This window comes from Balaenoptera acutorostrata, chromosome 15 (assembly GCF_949987535.1).
Source record: "Balaenoptera acutorostrata chromosome 15, mBalAcu1.1, whole genome shotgun sequence".
In the NCBI taxonomy this organism is placed as follows: Eukaryota; Metazoa; Chordata; class Mammalia; order Artiodactyla; family Balaenopteridae; genus Balaenoptera; species Balaenoptera acutorostrata.
Genome location: NC_080078.1, coordinates 10,085,710 through 10,103,640, shown reverse-complemented (window position 1 = coordinate 10,103,640; position 17,931 = coordinate 10,085,710). Strand labels below are relative to the sequence as shown.

Sequence of the window (17,931 nt, the reverse complement as noted above, 5' to 3'; positions counted from 1 at the left end):
CTAATAAGACCTAATAAAAAAATGAACAAAAGATTTGAATACTCATTTCACCAATGAAGATACGTAAACAGCAATAAGCATGTGAAAAGATGACCTACATCATTAGTCACAAGGGCAATGTGGATCAAAGCCACAATGCAATACCACTTCACGCAGATTAGAAAGGCTAAAATGAGAAAAACTGACAATACCAAGTGCTGATGAGGATGTGGAGCAATCAGGACAGATTGTTGGTGGAAATGAAAAACGGTGCAACCCCATTGGAAACCAGTTTGACAGTTGCATAAAAAGTTAAATATATACCTACTGTATGACCCAACCACCCAAGAGAAATAAAAGCATATATCCATACAAACATTTGTAAAAAAAAAAAATGTTCATAGTGACGTTCTTCACGATAGCCAAAACATGGAAACAACCCAAATGTCCGTCAACTGGTGAATACATGAACACAAGGTTCATCTAGACGATAGTACACAGTTGTCCCTTGGTATCCTTGGGGAACTGGTTCAGGATCCCTGTGGTTACCCAAATCCGAGGATGCTCAAGTCGCTCATATAAAATGGTATAGTGCAGTCAGCCCTCCGTATCTGCAGATGCAGAACCCAACTGTTGATATTTGCAACAATATGGATGAACCTCCAAAAACATTATACTAAGTGAAAGAAACCAGACACAAAAGACTACATATAGTTTGATTCCACTTATTTGAAATTTCAAAACTATAGACACAGAAAGCAGATCAGCAGTCTCCAGGGGTTGAGAGCAGGGACTGACTTCAAACAGGCACGAGAGAACTTTCTGGGTGGTAGAAATGTTCTAACACTGGATTGTGGTGATGGCTGCATACCTGTGTGTTTATACTAAAAGTCATCAAACTGTACACTTAAAATGGATAGATTTAATAATGTGTAAATTAGATCGCAACTTAAAAAAAAAATTCTACAAAAAATGAAATCCTTGGACTTCCCTGGTGGCACAGTGGTTAAGAATCCCCCTGCCAATGCGGGTGACATGGGTTCGAGCCCTGGTCCGGGAAGATCCCACATGCCGCAGAGCAACTAAGCCGATGTACCACAACTACTGAGCCTGAGCTCTAGAGCCTGCATGCCACAACTACTGAAGCCCGTGCGCCTAGAGCCCACACTCCACAACAAGAGAAGCCACCACAATGAGAAGCCCGCGCACCTCAACGAAGAGTAGCCCCCGCTCGCCGCAACTAGAGAAAGCCTGCGTGCAGCAACGAAGGCCCAACACAGCCAAAAAAAAAAAAAAAAAAAGAAATCCCTGAAGGCTCCCCCTAGTAGTGCGATGGCCTTCAAGGCCCTCCTCACCACCTCCAAGGCCCTCCCTCACCCACTCCACTCCAGCCACACTAGCTCACACTAAGCACACTCCAGTCTCAGGGCCTTTGCACATGCTGTTCCCTCTGCCTGGAATGCTTTTCCTTCAAATATCCAGTGTGTTGCTCATCTCCTCCAAGTATCTGCTCCAATGTCTCCTTCTAAGATTACAACCCCTCTCCAGCCCTCCCCTGCTTTGTTTTTCTCTATTGCACAAGGACAAGACTTGAGTCGGTTTACTGTGGTATCCTTTGCACTGATGGGATGCCTGGTGCCTACAGGTGCTCAGGAAATCACTTGAATGGATGAATGATGCTGGCTTATGGGGATGAGAGGCCCGGGAGGCCCCCCTCACCTCCTCAGGGTCCAGCCCGCAGGACTGAGTTGATTGTAGTGATCAGCCCAGCTGGCCGTCTGACATCACAGCTTTTCATGCAGCTGGTCTAGACTCCTCACTAGCCCACGTGCCCTCTGAGACAGGGACCAGGCGTCATAACTGTGTCCAGCATTGGAGGCTCCCCAACCAGCCTTGCTGCCGATGACCCTGCATTTCCTCACCACTCGCCTGACAGTCTCCCACCTCCCAGACTCTGCCTGTGCCTTTTCTCCCACCTGCTTCACTTCACCTATTCCAACCACATATGGAACACTTAGCTCGATGCCTCCTCCTCCAGGAAGTCTCCCAGGACCTTTGACCCAGAGACCTCAGGATCACACACTGAGCCAAGGAGAGAGGATACCGTTCTCCTACCTTCATCATGCCTCCTGGGAGCCCACGGGTAACCCCAGGTGGGGCTACGGTCTCCTCTCTGAGAACCCAGCCCCAGCATGGCGCCTGGCACAGAGCTTGTGATTCGGAAACCCCGTATGAGAGCACACGTGCTACGGCCCAGAGGACAAAGGCCTTCAAGGCCACAAATCCCCAGGGACACTGTTCTCACGGGAGGCTTCTGGAGGCTCTCACACTCACCCTCCTGCCCTCCCAGACCCTGATGACCCAGCGGCGTCCAGCGTGAGGAACCTATTGTGTGCCAGGCCTTACACCCTGATGAGGCGGTGGTCACCTTACAGGAGGAACACCCGATGTTCAAGAAAGTGCAGGATCGAGCCCAAAGTCACACATGGCTCAGCAGCTGGGCTGGAACCAGACCCAGGTCTAGCCCTCCGCCTCCCTACACTGCCTGGCCCAGGCCTGGAATAACATTTGTGAGACCCCTGGCCTCTGGGGAGAGCGCCCACGTGCCTCACGGACAAAGGAGACCAGAGGAGCTGGCGGGAGAGAGAAGAACCAAGGCTGCATTACTTGGCCCACCCCAGTCCCACCCCTGCCCCCGTGCAGGCCTCCGGTGCTGGGGGAGCACAGGGAAGGGGAGATGGAGAGGAGAATGGTGAACAGGAAGAGGGGGAGGGGCCCCTTTATGACTCAGCCCTGCTTGTGGGACAGAGGAAGAGAGGGGTTTCTTGGAAAAAGCTGGGACGTGGGGATAAGCTGGCTTCTGGCCACACTGCAGCCGATGGGGGAGGCCTGGGAGGAAGTAGATTTCAGTCTCATGGAGTCCAAACCCCAGACCCACCACGAGTGGCTGTGGGACCCCGGCTCAGCACGAACCTCAGTGTCATCACCTGTAAAAAGGGGGGGAAAGCACTGCTGCTGTGTGGGGAGCACGGATGAGCGAGTCCGAGGAGACAGCCCCACGAATGTCCCTCTGTGCCCGGCACGCAGGCTGTGTGGAAATGGCAGCATCACTACGATCTGGTCTCTATTACGTTCTCCAAAGGCCCGGGATGCACACCCCGCCTCCCCCAGGGAGCCGGGGCCCCGACGAGGCGGGAGCGGGAGAGGCGAGCAAGGGCGGGTGGCGTTCAGACCAACAGGCCCCCTTTGTGCCGCCCTCAATTACCATTTACCAAAGACAAACCCGGGCTGCATTTCAGGGTTTCCATTTCAGCTGCCCTGGGGGTGGCGGGCCGCAGCTTCGGGGGTGGGGGGCGGGGGGGATGAGGCCCAAGAACTTTCCACCAATCAGCGGCCCAGGGTGCGGCCCCGACAGAAGGGGGAAAGATGCCAACTAGGACAGTGGAAAGCCCATGTCCTTGTGCCAGCGTCGCCCAGAGGGCATGGGAGGCGGGCACCAGGAAGCAGGCTCCCAGCACCAGACCTCAGCTCAGAGACCTCGGCCAAGAGCCACACCCTGGGCTCTCTTGCTGCCCAGCAGAGGCAGCTCTCCGGGGGGCTGCTCCTCCTCCCCACCCCAGGGGTCCCAGCAGTTGGGGTGCCCATGCTCCCCGCACCTCCTGAGCCTGTGACCCATGTGCCGGGCCACATGGTAGCCAGGGATGGACTTAGTGTGGCCCCTGCCCACTCACCGCAAGCCCAAAGGCTCCAGACCACAGCAGCGCCACGGGGCGAAGGAGGTGGGAGGAGGAGGGCTGTAACCGGGAGCACGGGGTGGGGGGCTGGGTCCAGGCTGGGGAAACGGCGGGGCACAGACTCCGCTCTGCCAGGTCAACCAAACAGCTAAGGATTTAGACTGCCTAAAATGTGCAGGGGGTGGCTATCCAGAGACTGAAAGGGACCCCTGGCGGGGGGAGGGGGTCTCCCAATCGTGCCCAGGCATCAGGCTGAGGGGATGAGAAGCCACTGAGGACATCAAGCAAAGGATCCGGCAGATCGGATGAGCATTTCAGCAAAACCTCTGGGAGCCAATGAGGATGATGGGGGTGCTGTGACAGACAGGGACTCCACGAGGCCTGAGCTGAGACAGAGGCAGGGGCTGGAGGGGACAGAGCGGGGACAGATGCCGAGCAGGTGACAAGTACTGGTGGAGGAGGGCAGGTGGGAGGGAGGCAGGGCTGAGGATGGTGGAAGGCAGGAGAACCTCTCAACACCTGGAGGGACCTGGGAGCAGGAAGGGGCCAGGGTGGGGAGCTCATCTGGGGACAGTCTGGGTGTGAAGTGACTGAGGCCTGGGGCGCCCACCTGGTGTGTAGTATATGGGGCTGGAGGCAGAGAAGAAAGGGACCAGAGGGCACCGACCTGACAGCACCCTGATGACAGCCGGGCCAGCTTTCCAGGAGAGGATGTTGTTAGGCTGGAGAGCAGCTGGGCCTCCCCAGTCATCAGGGAAATGCAAATCCAAGCTGCAAGGAGATCCCGTTTCCCACCCAATCAGATGGGCGAAAAGTCAAAAAGCCAGGTGATACCAAGTTGCTAGAAAGGCCTCGGGGAAAGGGCCGGTGGGCCAAGGGCTGGGCGAAGGGCGGGCACAGCCTGGAGGAGCAGTGCAGGTGCAGTGGAGACTCAGCCGGGGACCTTGGCCGAGGGTTCTGGAGGCGCCTACACAGCGCTTATCCACAGCATCCCGTGCAACAGCCAAGAAATGCAGTTTCGGGGATGGGAACGGGGCTGGGGTTGGGCAACTGGGGCTTCATTTCTATTTGTAAGATTTGCTTCTACCTCCTCCTCTTCTTTTTTTTCTTGCAGGTCGTGCCAAATGGCATGTGGGATCCTAGCTCCCCAACCAGGGAAGGGATCAAACCTGCCCCCCCTGCACTGGAAGCGCGGAGTCTTGACCGCTGCACCGCCAGGGAAGTCCCGAGATTTGCTCAAGTCCTGCAGGCTGTACATGGGAGTTCACTGTGCCCTGTCTATTCTTTTTGAGTGCCTAAAATATTTCAGAACATTTTTTAAGTAAAAAAAATTTAAAGACAGACACCAGGGGAGGCGGAGAGGAAACAGTTCTTCCCCTCCCCATGCACACCCACCAAGAGGAATGGGGGGCAGGCCCCAAACAGAGTGAACCCCATGGGTGCTGACCGCCAGGCTCCCAAAGGCAGGCCCCTATGTGGGCGTGGTGTGGGCCCCCCAGCTGCCCCACGGGGCATCCCAACACTCCCGCCTGCACTAGAAACCCGGTGCTACCCCAACCCCCATATCCAGCAGGGGCCCCAAGGGCGAGTGTGACCACCGTCCCCGTGAGCCTCAGCCCAGCCGGCACCCACTGCTTGTCCCATCCTGCTTGGAAAAGAGGCCCATTTTGTTCGCATGCGACTGAGGTTCAGGGAATTTCACCCAGTGGTGAAGCGAGAATCCCCACGTGCAAGCAGAGAGCAGAGCAGAGCTGGGAGAGCCCCCTCCCTGCGAGTCCTGCCAGCTCACACCAGCTGCCCCTCAGGCCTGAGAGAGCGGAGGAGACGGCGCCTGTCTGCCCGCGCCCCAGCCCCCCACCCACCCCTGCTCTCCCCTGGTCAGTGAGGCCGCGGGGCGGGCTGCGTGAGCCCAACATTCACACAGGGGCCGGCCAGCAGCGGGAGATGGGACGGGAGACCCCAGGAAGAACGGGGTGGTGGTGGGCCCGGCTTGGGGCCCCAAGTCGCCCTGGGAGTACCCAGGGGCCTGGCGGCCATCCAGAACCAGCGTGGGGAAGGGACCCAGCCAAGCCTCCCAGCAGGGATGGGGCAGGAACCCAGGCCACACCAGCTGATATGGCCTCAAGGACGGGGAGGGAGGACGACGCTGGGAAGACGGCAGGGCATGCGTGCCAGCAGCTCGGACATGGAGTGCTGGGGCACCCACGGGGCTGAGCGGGGAAGGGCAGACCGACCTAAGAGCCCCAGTCGACTCCCCACTTCCCTGGCACCTGCCGGGGGCAGACAAGCAGGGGCTGAGGCCGGAAGGCTGGCATCCAGTCCCACACACTCACCATCCTACCATCCTCACGGCCTCTGAGCTCAGGGCTGTGGTTCTTACTTTGTAAAGTCAGCTGGTATCTTCCGTGTCCTGCCCACCCCCGGGGTGACTGCAGAGCCCTGGGAAGGGCCACCCTGTCAGTCCTACCTGAGCTGGACACACTGGGGTGTGGCCATCCTCCCCTCGAGCTTGGAGTTCAGATCCTGTCTCCCGGCAAAGGGGATCAGGGCTGGGAATTGGTTAGGACTCCACGCTCTCACTGCCGAGGGCCAGGGTTCGATCCCTGGTCAGGGAACTAAAATCCCATAAGCCATGTGGGGCAGCCAAAAAAAGAAAAATAGAAAAAAAGGATCAGGGCTGTGTCAGGTCTAGGGAGGGAAGGAACGTCAATATACTTCCCTGTCTTACACACACACATGCACGCACACAGCTGGCATGCTCAGAACCAGGGCACAGCCATGGCCCCAGAACCCACTCCTGGCTGTGTAACCACCCACAGCCCCAGCAACTGGACATCTGTAGCCCTCCTGCTACTGGCCCAGGACACTGGGCAGGCATCACCCTGGCTCTGCTGGATGGGGTCCCCTATCAGGCCCAAAAAGAAGGGCTGGGGAACAACACACCTCAAGTTGCCCCCTGACCCACCTTTATTCCCATTTCACAGAATGGGAAAACTGAGGCCCAGGGCACAGGAGTGAAGCAAACAGGACAGTGAGAGTCAGCTGCCCAAATGAAGAAAACCTGTGCTGGCCAAGAAGGTCCCTGAGACCAGACAGAGTCAGAGGCCCAAGGAGGGGAGGGGCCTGCTGAGGTCACCCAGCGATCAGGGGAACAGGAAGGAACGGGCTCTGGTATCCTGCCTTCCAGGCCAGGATGCTGACCCAGTCATCTTTCACTACTGCCTCCTTCACTTCTGGTTTCCATGGCAGCCCCATCCAACACATCCAGGCCAGGGCAGCTGCAGGAAAGTCACCCCCATCTCCTGGGTTCTCCTCCCCAACCCAGCCTGTCGGGCCTCCACCCCTGTCGGGGTGGAATTTGCACACGCAACTAAAAATTACCCCTGAGCAAAGGAGAGTCTTTACAATAAGTGGTGCTGGATCAAATGGACAGCCATGTGGGAAAAAAATCATGCTCCCTTCTGCGGCTGGCAGAGTAATGGCCCCATCCCCAGTACTTGTGAACATGTCAGTTTACGTGGCAAAAGGGAATTAAGGTTGCAGAGAGAACAGTTGCTAATCAGCTGACCAGAGAGAAGAAGGTTATTCTGAATTGTCCAGGCAGACTCAATGTAATCACAAGGGTCCTTATATGTGGAAGGGGGGCGGCAGGAGAGAGAGAAGCAAAGAGATGGCAGCCTGCAAAGGACCCGGTCCAACATTGCTGGCTTTGAGGATGGAGGCAGGGGCCAACAGCCAAAGGATGCGGGAGGCCTCTAGAAGCTGGAAGAGGCTTCTAGAAACAGATTTTTCCTTAGAGCCTCTAGAAGGAATGCAGCCCTGCTGACATCCTGCTTTTAGCCTGGTGAGATCCTTTTCTGACTTCTGACCTCCAGAAGTGTAAGACAATACATTTATGTTGTTTTAAACCACTAAGTCTGTGGTCATTTGTTATAGTAGCCACAGGAAACTAATACACTTACTTCACATCGTACACAACAATCAACTCCAGATGGAGAGCAGATCTAAATGTGAAAGGTAAAACAATACAGTTTTTAGAAGTAGACATGAAAGAAGATCTGCCTTAACACTGGAGCAGGCAAAGATTTCAACCCAGGAAGTGCTGAAAATAAGGGAAAAGATGGATAAACTGGACAATATTTAGAGCTTCTGTGCATCAAATGATACCAATGGGGGTGGGTGGGGAGGGAGAGAGAGAAAGAATTTGTAATTTCTGTATTGTACAAAGGATTCCTATTCAGAATATGGAAATAACTCCAAAAATCGAGTTAGAAAAATCAGCAAAAGACTTGAACAGGCACTTCACCAAAAAAAAAAGGGGGGGGGTGGGTAAGCAAAAGACCAATAAACAGGTGAAAAGATGTTCACCTTCATTAGCCATCATGACAACACTACATCCACCGGAATGTATAAAATGAAACACGGACCACACCAAGTGTTGGTGAGGATGTGGAATATCCAGAACGCTCATGCACTGCTAGTAGGAGTGGAAATTGGTGTAAGCCATGTGGAAAACAGTCTGGCATTACACACTACAGCTGAGCATGACCCAGCAATCCCACTCCTAACTATGCCACCATGGAAAAGTGCACATACATGCACCAAAAGATATGGACTATTCTTAATACTCCCGAACTGAAAATAACCCAAATTATCCCTCCATCAGAATGAGTAAATAAGTGGTGGTTTATTCACACAATGGAATAAAGCACAGCAATGAGAATGTACAAACTATCAGTACAGCCACATGCAACAATATGTATGAACCTTGTGAATCCTGAGTGAAAGAAGGCAGATGTAAAAGTGCTTAGAGTGTGACTGTATGCTTCCATTTAAAAAGAAGTTCAGGACTTCCTTGGTGGCGCAGTGGTTAGGAATCCGCCTGCCAATGCAGGGAACATGGGTTCAAGCCCTGGTCCGGGAAGATCCCACATGCTGCGGAGCAACTAAGCCTGTGCACCACAACTACTGAGCCTGCGCTATAGAATCCGCGAGCCACAACTACGGAGCCTGAGTGCCACAGCTACTGAAGCCTGTGCGCCTACAGCCCAAGCTCCGCAACAAGAGAAGCCACAGCAATGAGAAGCCTGCGCACCGCAACGAAGAGTAGCCCCCGCTCGCCACAACTAGAGAAAGCCTGTGTGCAGCAACGAAGACCCAACGCAGCCAAAAATAAAAATAAATAAATTAAATTAAATTTAAAAAATAAAAATAAAATAAAAGAAGTTCAAAGGCAGGCAAAATTTATTAATGGTGCTAGAAATCAGGGAAGGGGGTCACGCTTGGGTGGCCTGGAGAAGGGATGAACCAGGCAGGGGGCCATGGTTACCAGCAGGGCCAGCCAGGGCTGCTGGCGGAGGGGAAAGAAGGGGGGGAGGAGGGGCAGAACTTAGTGGTCCCAGGGGTGAGGTCAGTCGCTAACAAGCTCTCAAAGTCAGTGTTTTCTTTTACTGCTTCCAGAAAGGCACTCCCCACCTCAATGCCCCCCAGCCACCAAATTCTGGCGGAGTGCCACCGCCACCCCATGCACACTCTGTCACATCTGCAGGCCTTTGCACACGCTGTTCCCTCTGCTAGAATACCCTTCCTCTCATTCGCTGGCATAATCCCTAGCCTCTCTCACTGAGAGCAGCTTTAAAGGGCAGGTTCTTTGCATATCTTGTTGGTTTCAGGACTCGCGGTACCTAGGACAGCGCCCAGCACATAGAGAAGCTCAAAAGATGTCTAAGGAACACATGAATGAATTAAGTGCACTCCTCTGCCTCCATCATCCTTCCCATGTTGACTTGGGGGCCCACAATAGCTTGTCACACCCCATGGCCACACTCACCAGTCGGCTTGGAGCGATCTTTGGAAAGGACAGAGAGGACTAACTCACATTCTTCTGAATCCCAGCACCGAGCACACCCGACACAGAGCCAGTGCTCACCAGTGGATCCAACAAACAAAGAATCAGGTAGTGAGCTCCCTGTCTCTGGAGGGAATCAAGGAGAGACTGAGGCCTGCTCTCAGAGTGGGTTCCTGCTGCCCTGAGAGGCTCTCATGAGCTTGCACAGCTATTATTACTGTCAGTACAATTAACCAGAACCTGCTGAGCCCCGCCCCACGCCCCCAGGGCTGGCCCACTGCAGCAGTGCTCTTCACTGCACCTGACTCTGAACCTGTGCGGTGTGCTGGGTGTGGCGGTTCAGAGGGGATGAGGCTCTATCCCCTGCCAAGCTGCTTCAGCCCAAGGAATTCCCAGACCAGTAACATTTGCTCTGCTGCAGGCATGTCGGAGCCCTTTACAGATATTAACCTGTTCAGTCTTCACAGCAGCCCTGTGAGGAAGATACTGTTGGGAGCTCTACTAACAGGGAAACTGAGGCCCAGAGCTGGCAAGTCGCTTGCCCGGGATGACACACTGAGCAGCGGCAGGTGGGAATCGAACTCAGGCCCTCTGGCCACGGAGTTCACATTTTTTTAAAAAAATTAATTTACTAATTTATTTTTATTTTTGCCTGCATTGGGTTTTCTTCATTGCTGGGCATGGGCTTTCTCTAGTTGCGGCGAGTGGGGGCTACTCTTAGTTGCGGTGCGCAGGCTTCTCATTGCGGTGGCTTCCCTTGTTGTGGAGCACGGGCTCTAGGCGCGCGGGCTTCAGTAGTTGCGGCTCACGGGCTTAGTTGCTCCGCGGCATGTGGGATCTTCCCTGACCAGGGCTCGAACCCATGTCCCCTGCATTGGCAGGCAGATTCTTAACCACTGTGCCACCAGGGAAGTCCTGGAGTTCACGTTCTTAACCACTGCTCTTTACTTCCTCAGAACTGGGACCAATGCTCCTCCAGGCACAGGGTTGCAGGAACAAGGGAACAGATTTAAGCAGGAGGTCATGAGGCTGCCCCACGGCCCTGGGTGACAAGGCCGTGGTCCGCAGCACCTCTGCCAGCTGGCCTGGCCCCCACCCGCCTCTGGCCTGTTTCCTGGGACCCCTCCCACCCAGCACCCTGATTCCAGCTTCCCTGAACTTCTCACTGCTCCTGAAGACACCCCAGCCCATCGCCTGCTCTGCTGGAATGCCTTCACCCCTCTTCTGCCCCTTAGCCAAGTCCGGGAGCCAAGTGGGTGTGTCCGGAGCTCTCTGCACACCCCTGTATCACAGCCCCTGAGGCCTCCTAGCAGGATGGGGATTCTCCAGCAGGGACCAGTCTGGCTCCTGGCTCACGAGGTCTCACCCACCCCTGGAGCCCATTAGGCCCTCATGGAGGGGGCTGGCTGTGAGCATCAGCCCGAGCTCTTGGCTCCCACAGCTGCTGGTAAGGACCCTCCAGGAGGATTAGAAAGATCAGAAGGTGGCCGCCTTCCTCCCCCCCACAGCCCCCCCCCATTCTAGACGTTGCTTCACGGGGACCCTACCCCAGAACCAGGACCACGCTGTCCAGCCCCTCCCTGGAGCGGCTGCCCCTCACTCAGGCTTTCATGTTATATGTAGCAGCGGCTTACACGAGACAATGTGACAATGCGAAGACACTCCAAACTCCTCATCCCCCTCGATCCAGCTGCTAGAAAGCTCAGAGTCAAATTACCGCCGATAGAAGGTGCCGAAGCTCCTCCAGCTTCATCTGATGTTTGCTACCCAGGGTTTCTCCTTGCTCTGATTTTCTCACATCCTTTTCATCTCGTTATACCGCATTTATCTTTGTACGTCACCTCAAGTCCTTTCTGGAATCGGACAAAGAACACACAAGACCCTTTCAGATGCCTTCCCTCCTCTGCTCGGAGTTCCCAGCGCTCAGCTGAACAGGAAAGAAGCTGAATGTGAGCTGATTGAGCGAACTTACAAGCAGATGAAGTTATGCAGGGAACAGTCTACAGCAGAAAAGGGAACAGCAAGAGCGGAGTCAGGATACAAGGTAGCAAAAAAAACCCCAAAAAAAACAAATCGGAAAACACCAAATGTCATTCCCTCCTTCATCGCAGGGTCCGACAACCAGATGCCCGACTTCACAGTGGACTTGGAAGAATAGTGGGCTCCACGCTGAACACCCCCGCCGGACGCTCGACACCCTGCCGCCCAAACTTCTCCTTCACTTTTCTCTCCCTGTGCGCATACGGAAGGCACTCCCTGTCTACCCAAGTCCACCCATCCTTCAGGACGCGGCCCAGTCCTTTTCCCCCGAGAGCCTCCTCAGCCATCCCACCCACCCCGGGCCCTGCCTGAGCAACCCTCGCTGGAACTTGAACCACTCCCGGGGCAATGACCCCACTGGGCAGGGAGGCTCTTCTGCTCTGGCCTTAAAATGTTCCTCAAAGATGCTGATGTCGTTTACACTTTCAGGAAGGGGGCTGATGTCTTCCTAATTCAGCAAAAGCTCCTCAACGGCAGGGTCCAAAACTAAGGTGTACTGTGTTCCCCCCACACCGAGGGGCTGGCTTCCGCCCAGCCATCACCCGCTCTCACCCTCGATGCTGCAGGTTGGAGGGCAGGACTGGGGCACCCCGGGGAGGAGATGGGTGCAAGCAGGAGCAGATCAGCCCTGGACACCACAGGGTCACCTCCTTAGGGAGGAGAGATGAGAAAACCAGGCCCTCGTTGTGAGCCTCAAATTCCCCCCTCTCAGGGTGAAGAGGCCAAAAAGGCACAGATGGAAGTGAATGAGGAGCAAGTGTCTCTCTGGGCTGCAGCTGGAGTCAAAGGTAGGTTCCAGGGATGGAGCCAGAGCTGCTCCGTGAAGACGGAAGCCGGTAAGTGCACGAGGCCCCAAATTTATGTCTTGTTAATAAAAACCACCTGATATGCTCTACTTTCTATTCAGAGGGGTAATATTTCATTATCATTTTGAAGCGTTTCCTCTGAAAACTTGAGTTCTGTGTTACTGTTTCTGTGCGCCTGGCAGCGCAGCCCAGAGGAAGGAATGGTGGGACAGGGTGGGTCCCCTGCCAGCAATCGCCACCCGCCCCCGCCAGTTCCCAGGCGCTGAAAGGAGAGCACATCCTCTGCCCCTGAGCCTGGGGCGGGGCGGGGGAGGGGACGGGAGGCCTGCGGTGGGCTGCCAGGGACAGCGAGGCCACCACTCACCCATTCTCCCCCAGCACACACCCCACGTCATAACTGCAGCTGACACTGTACCAGCTGTGCCCAGCACTGGCTCCCACCCCCAGCCCCAGAGACCACGTGGCCTGCCCCCGATCAGCGGAGGGGATGGGGTGGGCGCCCTCACCCAGGCTGGGCCCATCCAGCTCTCAGGCACCCAGAGACAGAGGGGAGTGCCCCTGGGTGGTCCTGGGGCCTCAAGCTGAAGCCACCATTCAGGGCGGCCACGCCAGCAACCCAGAGAGAGCAGCCTACAGGGAGAGGAGAAGGGAGAGAGGCACTGGGAGAGGATGAGAAAATGAAACCACAGTCCAGAGAGAGGAAAGTCGGAGGAGGGGCTGCCTGCCAGCTTCCCGGGTCCTGGGGGAGCCAGGCCGAGCCAGGCCGCCTGCAACTGTTTCCTGCAAAGTTCCTTTCCTCTCAACTCCCCTTTCACTTAACCTAATTGGAGGCGGTTCCTGTTCCCTGCGACGACATGTGTCAGGGCCCTCCCCCCTCTTCCAGCTCAGGGCCAGGCCTGCCCATCAAGCCAGGGTCACTGGTCCGTTTATAAAAGGTGAGGCCTGTCTGGGTACAGCCTTGCTGGGAAGGCAGGGCACAGCCAGCTGGGGGTGGGCCCTGAGAGCCAGATAGTGTCTGGACTTTGTACTTAAGCCAGTGGGGTGGAGGTGTTTGAGGAAAGCACGGCCAAAACCTCGTTTTCGGAAAATGAACCAGGTAAGTAGGTGAGTGGGGTGGGGGAAGGAAGCAGGTCTCCCAAGCACACAGTAGATGTTTAACAAATGTGTGGAGGGTAAACAGGGAAACCTCTCCACATCTTAATTTCCTCATCCGTAAAATGGAGGCGATGGTATCAAGATACCCACAAACTAATACAGGCACTCAGAGCTTCAAACAGTTCCTGGCAGAGTAAGCATTCAATATGCATTGGGTTTGTTTTTTTTTTTAACCTACACGAAGGCTGACATTCTCCCCAAGGACCACCGGGCAGGTGCTTTGGTCTGAATGTGTCACCCCCCACCCCACTTCATAGATTGAAATCCTACCCCCCCAGGGAGACAGTATTAGGAGGTGGGGCCTTTGGGGGGTGATTAGGTCATGAGGGTGCATCCCTCATGAATGGGATTAGTGCCCTTGTAAAAGAGACCCCAGAGAGCTCCCGAGCCCCTTCCACACATGAGGATACAAAAATAAGTGCAACTCGGAAGAGGGTCCTCACCCAACCATGCTGGCATGCTGCTCTCAGACTTCCAGCCTCCAGAGCTGTGAGAAATAAATGTGTTGTTGATAAGCCATCCAGTCCTAATATTTTGTTAGAACAGCTCAGACTAAGATAGCAGGGAACCAGGAGGGGTGAAGAACGCAGCTTCTCTCCTCTGGGTGTTGAAGCAGAGGTAGGGTAGATGGCATCAAGAGGGCAGGATCAATCTTTAGGGTGGCAAGGCCAGGGAGGAAAGGTCAAGAGAAAACTGTCCCCCACATCGTGGACCAGAGCAGAAGGAGCAAGGATGGCCAGGGCTGTGGGGATGGTGGCCTTCCCATCACCAAGGGAGGCTGGACCAGAGCAGAGAAAACAGCCCAGGGAGGAGGCTGCATTGAAGCAGAGAACAGCAGGGCCTTGGGCAGGGCTAAAGGCAGGACTACCTGACAATGGACAAACAGCTGGGGAGGGGATGGGCCACTCGTGGGTGTGGATGGAGGCTGGAGGGCCACCTAGTACAGCAGCGACAACAAACACCGGGCATTCTCTCCATCACAGTACACACTTTGCATACATCCATCCATTCAATTCTCTCAACAACCCTAAAAGGTGGATACCTTAAGTATCCTCATTTTATAGATGGGGAAATTGAGGCAGAGAGAGGTATAGTGACTTGTCTGAGGTCACACAGCTAGTAAGTGGCAGGGCTGGGCTTTGAACCCAGGCTGTCAGGCTCCAGCATCCAAACTCTTAATCGCCAGAGTGGACAGCAGATGCTGAAAAGGGATTAGTGCCTCTGTGGGTGGCACCCCTTGGGATTTCAGGCTCTGGATAAAAATTTCAGGCACCTCCTTCCCAGCCTGCTGGCTGCACCTGGGGGCTTATGGGTACAAAGTCCTGTGTGCTGAGGCTCCCCCCAGGTCTCCTCCGCCAGACTCTTCTGCCTTTGAAACTCCTCTCCGTCCCATCCCCCTCCACCTGTCCCAGAGCCTGTATCCCGACACCCCTCCCAGGCCAGGCACTGCAGATGCCAATGCATCCGGGGCTTTTGGAGAAGGGCGTCTAAGGAGCCCCACCTGGGAAAGTAGGAGGGACAGAACAATCCCTTCCCTCAACAGAACCTCCCTTGCCTTAAACCTCATGCCCCAGTCACCCAAATCCTTTGCTGCTCCGCTCAGCCACCAGCCACCCGGCCTCCTGCCTCCTTTTCTGACTCCTGTCCCCTGCCAATGCTCTTTCCCCTCCCTCAAGCCCCCTGTGGCATCCTGACAGCAAACTTCTACAGTGAGCTCTATCAAGCTCCCTGCTCCACCCCATCCTCCAGGTGTCCCTCCTCTGTGCTCCCAGCTCCCCCATCACTGCACTCATCAAAGGCTGCTGGGCTGTGCTCCGTGGGAGCGGCGAGGCTCCAGTCCTGTGTACCTGTCAGCCCCTGGCAGTGCGGGGCCAGGTGACAGCAGCTGGATGAATGAAGGGCTCATTGTTTACATTACAACTGGTTGGGAGTCTTGCCCCACGTGGTACTCCCTGCACCCTCCCGCTCCTCTGCCCACAACCCCAAGCCAGCACCACCCCCACTAGCCTCCCTGGGCATCTTACAGGGGGGAGGGCAGCCCCCCCCCATATTGGACTCCCACTTCTCACCCAGAAGGGAGAGGCGGCATCTCAGAGGTTGGGGGATTCGCAGCTGGGTGTGTGACTCCCCACAAGGTGCCCGCTCCTATCCAGGGTGGGGCTGGGACTTGCATGGCACTGCCCAGTGGGCACCCGCCCCGCCCAGGCCCTGCCTGAAGGACCTAAACGGGAGGGCCCTGGAGGCCCAGCGAAGCATCCTCTGCGCGGCCACGGCCCCTCCCTGTGGGGAGGGCAGAAAATGTGCTGCCTCACCAGCCATGAGCGCCAGCTTGGAGGGGGGGCACCCCTGCGGAAAGCCGCCCCACCCCAGTCTCCCTCTATCCCCCTCCGCCATGCACTTCAACCAAGTTGTGCAAAGGGCATTGGCCAGGCGACCCCAGCCAGCGGAGCGGGGGCTCCGTGTCCTCCCAAATCCTGGGGCTGCGTAGCCGCGCCCACCAGGCTCACCCCACCACCACCCTCACACCACCCCCTCCGCCGGGCCTGTGAGCCCAGAGCCCCGCGGCGCGTCCAGCCGCCCAGCGCTGCCCTTGGGAGGAGGAACGGGCGGCTCCCCAGTATATGTGCCGAAGCCCCGTTGGGGGCACCGAGGGTGCCGGTGATGCCTTCACCGAGGGGACCCGCAGCCCGGGAAGGGTCCGCCAACACCAGCAGCGCCCCCTCCTCGCCTGCAGGCGACGGGGAAGTTGGGGGTGCACCCAGGACCAGCTCCCGCTCACGCCCACCCGCCAGCCCCCGACCCTTAGACCTCCCCCACGCCCCGACAATGCCTGCGGGCCGGCCGCCCCGCTTCGGACCAGGCCGGGGCTACCGCGGCCTCCCGCGTCCCTCGGTCCTTTGTTGCCCATCGAGCCCCCTCCCTCGGGGTCCCTCCGGCTGCTCCTACCTTCGCCCTTCCAGCATCAGGCTGAGCGACGGGTGGCCGGGGACCCGGCCCCCTCCTCTCCCGGCCCGGGCGCCGCGGGGACAGAGGATGCTGCGGCCCCTCCCCGCACGCCGCTGCCCACCAGCTGCAGCCCCTCCTGGCGCCCGGGGCTCCGCGTTCGCGCTCCGGGCCCGGGCCTCGCGCCGCGTGTGCGGCCGGCCAGGCGGCGGCGAGAAGGCGGGAGGCGCTGACCCTGGCAGCCCCGGCCGCCGCTGACCCTAGCAGCCACGGCCGCCGCCTGCGCTCCCGGTGGCCGAGCGGAGCGGAGCTGAGTGGGAGCAAAGCGAGCGGCCGGGCTCCAGAAGGGAACAAAAGGGGCCGGCGCTAGGGCGGGCGCGGGGGGGCGGGGCCTGGCGCGGCGGGGGTCAGGCGCGCGCTCGCGCGGCCTCGCGTTTCTCGGGCTGCGGCGCCGCGCCGCAAGGGGGCGGGCGGGCGGAAAACGGAGTGGAAGCCTGTCCACCGCTTCCAGCGGCAGTCAATTGTGGGGCGTCGGAGGCGCGCCAGCCCCCACCTCAGCTCTGGGCACCTATTGGTGCTTCAGTCGTGTTTGGCGGAAGCGCATCCTTCAGCCTTGCTCTGCTCACAAGGATGTCCCAGATGGGGAGGTTTCTGGAGTTTCCGGGAAGGCTTCACAGGGGAGGTGACGTTTGAACTGGACAGGAAGGGATGAAGACGAGACAGGGTAGCTGACGTGCGAACTCCAGGTCCTACTGAGCTGTCTTGAGGCCAAAACGGGTGGGGACAAATGGCACGGATGTCTTGGTGATTTTCTCCCAACACTAGTTTGGAAAAAGTGGTACCCAAGATACAGATTGAACCCTGCACCATCCTCCCCCGGCAGGAGCTGGCTCCTACAATATCAGAGGATTGGGATAGCTACCCGCCTACCCCCCATCCCCTACCCTCCACCCCCTCCCAGGTAGATCAAGGGCAGAGGCTAAGTGGCAGTCCAGGGATGAGAAGTAACTGAATCCCAACACCCAAGGTGCCTGGCTGTGGTTGGCCTCTGTGCCTTTGTTCTCCCTTTTCCCGTTGATAAGCTAACCTCAGTTCCTTTGCCCTTGCTGGTTCCTCGCCACTTTCTCGGTTTGACAAATCATCTTTCCCCTTCAAAGCCCATCTCAAATTCACCTCCATCTCCCTTGCATATGGGAATGTGGGTGTGTCGGGGGAGGTGTGGTCTGTACAGTGAGACTGGGGAGGGCAGGCACCAGGCCTGCTCTTATTTATGTGCCCTGTGAATAAGCGCACTGCCTGGCCAAGGGTCGACATTCAATGACACTTGTTGAATGGATGAATTTGCTAAGTTGCTACCAACCATCCCTCCACTGGTATCCATAATCTCTGAGAAATGAATGAACCTCTTTTTTTTTATTTTTTGGCC

The 17,931-nt window shown here is 56.7% G+C and overlaps 1 protein-coding gene across 4 annotated transcripts in view; it reads right to left on the bottom strand.

The window, feature by feature from the left end:
- Positions 1–16,857, bottom strand: part of CLIP2 (CAP-Gly domain containing linker protein 2) — a 78,381-nt gene extending 61,524 nt beyond the window's left edge. For 3 of the 4 annotated variants that reach the window (XM_057529269.1, XM_057529271.1, XM_057529272.1), the window contains exon 1: positions 16,509–16,857. The gene's annotated coding sequence lies outside the window, so the exon portion shown is untranslated. Of the gene's footprint in view, positions 1–6,180; positions 6,329–16,508 lie in introns of all 4 variants that reach the window. The other variant, XM_057529270.1, reaches the window with a different exon arrangement.
- Positions 16,858–17,931: the final 1,074 nt, after the last annotated feature.